The sequence below is a fragment of the Ranitomeya imitator genome, chromosome 5, assembly GCF_032444005.1.
Source record: "Ranitomeya imitator isolate aRanImi1 chromosome 5, aRanImi1.pri, whole genome shotgun sequence".
Lineage (NCBI taxonomy): Eukaryota > Metazoa > Chordata > Amphibia > Anura > Dendrobatidae > Ranitomeya > Ranitomeya imitator.
In genome coordinates, this window is record NC_091286.1 from 92,996,150 (window position 1) to 93,002,531 (window position 6,382).

The window sequence follows — 6,382 nt, forward strand, 5'->3', positions numbered from 1 at the left end:
GGGTCAAGAACTGGGTCATCTATTACCTCTTCTTGTAGCTCGTGTGCAACTTCGTCTGTGTCACCGTGTCGGTCGGTGGTATAGCGTTCGTGATGGGGCAACATAGTCTCATCAGGGTCTGATTCTTGATCAGCACCCTGCGAGGGCAATGTTGTGGTCTGAGTCAAAGGACCAGCATAGTAGTCTGGCTGTGCATCAGTGCACTCCATGTCAGATTCAACTTGTAATGGGCATGGACTGTTAACTGCTTCACTTTCTAAGCCAGGGACGGTATGTGTAAAGAGCTCCATGGAGTAACCCGTTGTGTCGCCTGCTGCATTCTTCTCTGTTGTTGTTTTTGCTGAAGAGGACAAGGAAGCGACTTGTCCCTGACCGTGAACATCCACTAACAACGCGCTGCTTTTACTTTTACCAGTTTCACGAGAGGAGGCAAAAGAGCTAGAGGCTGAGTCAGCAAGATAAGCCAAAACTTGCTCTTGCTGCTCCGGCTTTAAAAGCGGTTTTCCTACTCCCAGAAAAGGGAGCGTTCGAGGCCTTGTGTAGCCAGACGACGAACCTGGCTCCACAGCTCCAGACTTAGGTGCAATATTTTTTTTCCCACAACCACCTGATGCTCCACCACTACCACTACCCTCATTACCAGCTGACAATGAACGACCCCGGCCACGACCTCTTCCACCAGACTTCCTCATTGTTTTAAAAACGTTACCAAACTAACGGTATTTGTTGCTGTCACACAACTTACACGGTGAGCTATAACTTCAGTATGATTTAGCTACCCCTTTACAGGTGGGTGAGACCACAACGAAAATCAGGCACAATGTTACACACTCTGTTGTTGGTGGCAACAAATGAGAGAGATGCCACACACGCAGGACTGTCACTGAAGCGCAAATGTAAATATTAATCTCCCACTGATTTGTTTTGTTTTTTTTTTAAAAGGGAGACTTTAGAAAAAAAAAATAATAAAAAAAAATGATTTTTTAAGGAAGAATTTATAAACCAAATAAAATGAAATGATTGTTTCAGGGAGAATTTAGAAAACAAATAAAAAAAAAATAGGCTTTCTATGTCCCACTGAGTGAGAGAGGACGCACACAGGAGTCAGGAGTGGCACACAAGCCCAGAGGCCAATATTTATCTCCCACTGATTGATTTATAGATTTTTTCAGGTAGATTTTGGAACCCAAATCAAGCAAAAAAATAAATAGGCTTTCTATGGCCCACAATTGGAGAGAGAGAGAGAGATAGCACACCCAGGAGTCAAGGCTGGCACACAAGCAGAAAGGGCAATATTAATCTCCCACTGATTTGATTTTTTTTTTTTTTTCAGGGAGACTTTAGAAAAAAAAAATACAAAAAAATGAATTTTTCAGGAAGAATTTAGAAACAAAATAAAATAAAATGATTGTTTCAGGGAGAATTTAGAAAACAAATAAAAAAAAAATAGGCTTTGTAGGGCCCACTGAGTGAGAGAGGACGCACACAGGAGTCAGGAGTGGCACACAAGCCCAGAGGCCAATATTTATCTCCCACTGATTGATTTAGTGATTTTTTCAGGTAGATTTTGGAACCCAAATCAAGCAAAAAAATTAATAGGCTTTCTATGGCCCACAATTGGAGAGAGAGAGATGGCACACCCAGGAGTCAAGACTGGCACACAAGCAGAAAGGGCAATATTAATCTCCCACTGATTTGATTTTTTTTTTTTTTTCAGGGAGACTTTAGAAAAAAAAAATACAAAAAAAATGATTTTTTCAGGAATAATTTAGAAACCAAATAAAATAAAATGATTTTTTCAGGGAGAATTTAGAAAACAAATAAAACAAAAAATAGGCTTTCTAGGGCCCACTGAGTGAGAGATGACGCACACAGGAGTCAGGAGTGGCACACAAGCCCAGAGGCCAATATTTATCTCCCACTGATTGATTTATTGATTTTTTCAGGTAGAATTTAGAACCCAAATCAACCCAAAAAATAAATAGGCTTTCTATGGCCCACTATTTGTGAGAGAGATGGCACGCTCAGGACTGGCACACAAGCCCAGAGGCCAATATTAATCTCCCCCTTTTTTTTTTTTTTCCAGGGAAAATTTATAAACCCAATAAAAAAAATAATAAATAGGCTTTCTATGGCCCACTATCTGAGAGAGAGAGATGGCACGCTTAGGACTGGCACACAAGCCCAAAGGCCAATATTAATCTCCCACTGATTGATTTATTGATTTTTTCAGGTAGAATTTAGAACCCAAATCAACCAAAAAAATAAATAGGCTTTCTATGGCCCACTATTTGTGAGAGAGATGGCACGCTCAGGACTGGCACACAAGCCCAGAGGCCAATATTAATCTCCCACTTTTTTTTTTTTTTTCCAGGGAAAATTTATAAACCCAATAAAAAAAATAATAAATAGGCTTTCTATGGCCCACTATCTGAGAGAGAGAGATGGCACGCTTAGGACTGGCACACAAGCCCAAAGGCCAATATTAATCTCCCACTGATTGATTTATTGATTTTTTCAGGTAGAATTTAGAACCCAAATCAAGCAAAAAAATTAATAGGCTTTCTGTGGCCCACTGAGTGAGAGATGGCACACACAGGAGTCAGGAGTGGCACACAAGCCCTGAGGCCAATATTTTTCTCCCACTGATTGATGTTGTGATTTTTTCAGGTAGATTTTGGAACCCAAATCAAGCAAAAAAATAAATAGGCTTTCTATGGCCCACTGAGTGAGAGATGGCACACACAGGAGTAAGGAGTGGCACACAAGCCCTGAGGCCAATATTTTTCTCCCACTGATTGATGTAGTGATTTTTTCAGGTAGATTTTAGAACCCAAATCAAGCAAAAAAATAAATAGGCTTTCTATGGCCCACTGAGTGAGAGATGACACAGACAGGGATGGCACTCTAGCAGAAATGCCAATCTTAATCTCCCACAAAAAAAAAAAAAAAAGGAACTGTCCTTCAATTACTATCTCCCTGCAGTAATCTCAGCCAGGTATGGCAGGCAGCAATAAGGAGTGGACTGATGCACAAATTAAATAAAAAGTGTGGACAAACAAACAAGATAGCTGTGCAGAAAGGAAGGAACAAGAGGATTTGTGCTTTGAAAAAAGCAGTTGGTTTGCACAGCGGCGTACACACAGCAATGCAGCTATCAGGGAGCCTTCTAGGGCAGCCCAATGAGCTACAGCGCTGAGGGGGAAAAAAAAAAAATGTAGCTTCCACTATCCCTGCACACCGAAGGTGGTGTTGGGCTGTGGAAATCGCTACAGCACAAGCGGTTTTGTGGTTAATGGACCCTGCCTAACGCTATCCCTGCTTCTGACGAAGCGGCAGCAACCTCTCCCTAAGCTCAGATCAGCAGCAGTAACATGGCGGTCGGCGGGAACGCCTCTTTATAGCCCCTGTGACGCCGCGGACAGCAAGCCAATCACTGCAATGCCCTTCTCTAAGATGGTGGGGACCAGGACCTATGTCATCACGCTGCCCACACTCTGCGTTTACCTTCATTGGCTGAGAAATGGCGCTTTTCGCGTCATTGAAACGCGACTTTGGCGCGAAAGTCGCGTACCGCATGGCCGACCCCGCACAGGGGTCGGATCGGGTTTCATGAAACCCGACTTTGCCAAAAGTCGGCGACTTTTGAAAATGAACGACCCGTTTCGCTCAACCCTAGTCACAACAAATTGGGTCAATATGTGCGTAAAGCATACTTATATTTTCATTACTTCCCCCCCCCCCAAAAAAAGGGAAGTTTAAAGAACATTGGTACAATCTTTAGATGAGTCAAATTGTCCAACACATTGAGTTTCATTAATAAAAGGACAAATATTTTCAGCTTTCTGAGATGTTTAACTGGTAAACAAATTGGTAATTAATGGCTTTGGAAGGTAACACAAAAAGAAAACTTGCAACTTTGTGACAATGATATTAGTAAATAAAGGGACAGTAATGCACAGAATCTTTTGCACTGATCACCAGTCCCTGGAGTTGGTTTTACATCAGCCTGCCCCAAATTCATTCCTCACCTCCAAGTTACACATTCTCTTCATACCTGCTGGTAAATGGAGACTAAAGCATAGGTCTATATCTACCAAAGCATGTGCTCGCACAGGTGGTATCTGCAGATCTAATGCAAACTGTGCCCCACACTGAGGTCTGCTGCTGCAGCTGGCTACTTGGTTGGCTACCGAAGTATTTATTACAAGCAAAGCACAACTAAGGAATCCAAGTAGCCCCAACTCTTCAGCCTGAGGCATGGAGCTTGGCATAGTGAGCCCTGGAGAAGAACAATATGCATTGCAGCAAGTCCTGTATGTGCCAGATGAGCGCTATCAAGAGGGAAAGGGTGTTTGCACTTCAAACCAATTTATTACCGATGAACATATGGCCAATATTTTGCCTCACGTCACAGGGAAGAAAAGCAAATAGAACCTGCAATCTCAGAGAGTGGGGGTGGGTGCCAGTCATTGTGCAGGAGGAACTCAGGGAGTCATAGGCAGATGTTAGCAGAGGGGAGTTGGTGAGAGAAGATATGTGGGTCAACCGATGACAAGGGCCAATAACTGTATTTGCAGAGTGAGAGAAGTGCAGCAGAGTGTGTGAGCTTGTGCCTGGAGTGCCACCTTACCCCCAACTCCTCCTTACCTCTGCAAAGCTGGAACCCATCACTGTCCCCAGCTGTCCTTCTCCTGGCTTCCTACTCTCATCCTCCACCAGGTGAGCTCATTTTCTTTTTTTCTTTTTTTGTCGCAGTCCCTCTGCTGCTGCTGCTTTGCACCCTGAAATAAAAGTCTCCCATCTCTATTCTTGAGCAGTTGTCTCCTGTGAAAAGACTGGATTAAAGGGATAAGTTTATTTGCAAGTGCACAAAGAGGCTGCAAATCGTTTGATCTGGAGAAAAAAAAAACCTAACTATCTGCCATCGTTTCCACAGGGCTGAGATGCTGCTTATGTGATGTGGGTTTTAGTGCAGAATGAATGACATTTTAGGAAAGGGAAAACCTTCAGCAGGTGGTTCAGTCATTGGGCATGGACTCAAGGTCTGGTCATCTTCTGGAGCAGAGGAGAAGACACTAGTGGCTGCAGATGGTCTCTCAGAGATAACTGAGTAATAAATCATGCTCGGCAGAGCTGCCAATAGATGGGATTTGAGATCTTATCTTTGGGTCAGGGGTGATGGTCACTGCTCTTAATTTACCTGTTGGAACCCCATCCTCCTCATGATGGCTACATCTTCTGTTCTAGAGCTGTGCTGGCTAATGGCTTAAGAAGGTTGCAGGACACTTTAGGATGTCAGTGGACCAGGTTCTGCCTAGTGTCACCCTTGTCCCTCTGTGATGGAAACTCTTGAGCAGTTCTCTTTTGAGTCAGTAGAGATCGCTGGAGGATCAGCAATATTCCACCATCTCTGTAGCCATCTCCACCAGGATCCTGATTTCTCTCACACCCTTCCTGACTTTGACCAGCGATTATCATTATGAATGAGGCATTTAGAGCATGTTTTACTGGTACTTTAATTTTCCCCATAGCAAATCCTGTTTATCCTCTATGAAATGGACCTCACAAGCAATAATGCACCTAACATGTGCACCTCTGTCTACTTCATTCATTCTCACTGTTTGGCTCCAACCTCCCACAGATGTCCTGCAGGGGCTCAGTTTTGTAGATAAGGATATGCTTAAAGCATTGTATTTCATTTTTGAGAAATAAACCTGAAATCAGGCCATAAAATACTCCGCTTTATCATCCTGGGCTTGAAATGGCTGTTTCCGCAGGGAAAATAACGGTGCTTAATCTCCTTGTGACATATTTAATCATTTCTGGAGCAGAGAAGATGAATAAAGAGAAAATGTTAGCCTGAGGGAAACAAAGGGTTTGATTTTCATATTAAATTCTCGTAATGGACAGCACATAAAATAAAAAAAAAAACAAACCCCAGGGCTATGCCATAGCTTTGCCCCTAAATATACCCAGGCTATACATTTAGCTGGTGCTGGTGCTTTGATTATTGTAGCCAGTCCTCCTGTGTAGCCTCAGGACACATCCACATCATGGAATGCGACTGATACAAAGAATAAATCCCCGGCTTATTTTCTCAGAATGGGTTTATCACACTTTGGGTGAAATAGAATAAAAATTCCAATTTAGATTGTTGTATTTTGAACAAATAATTAATAGCTTGTCATGGGGAAGTGCCTTAGGTGGGTGACTTTTCTTTGTATTGATTTATATGCATTTGATCATCTAACCCTAATGGAAGGCGAATAGCTTTTACTGATTTCTAAACAGTTCATAAAATCTTTTTTTGTGTCTGCAGAGCAGATACTACCAACACTGCATCAAGCCAGATATTTTATCAAGGTGGTCCAAGCCAGCC

At 42.7% G+C, this 6,382-nt stretch overlaps 1 protein-coding gene across 1 annotated transcript in view; it reads left to right on the plus strand.

Moving 5' to 3' along the window:
• The first annotated feature begins 4,568 nt into the window (after nucleotides 1-4,568).
• The window catches only part of NKX2-2 (NK2 homeobox 2), an 11,054-nt gene continuing 9,240 nt past the window's right edge, over nucleotides 4,569-6,382 (plus strand). Inside the window, exon 1 of the mRNA XM_069768926.1 lies at nucleotides 4,569-4,722. The gene's annotated coding sequence lies outside the window, so the exon portion shown is untranslated. The remainder of the gene's footprint in view (nucleotides 4,723-6,382) is intronic.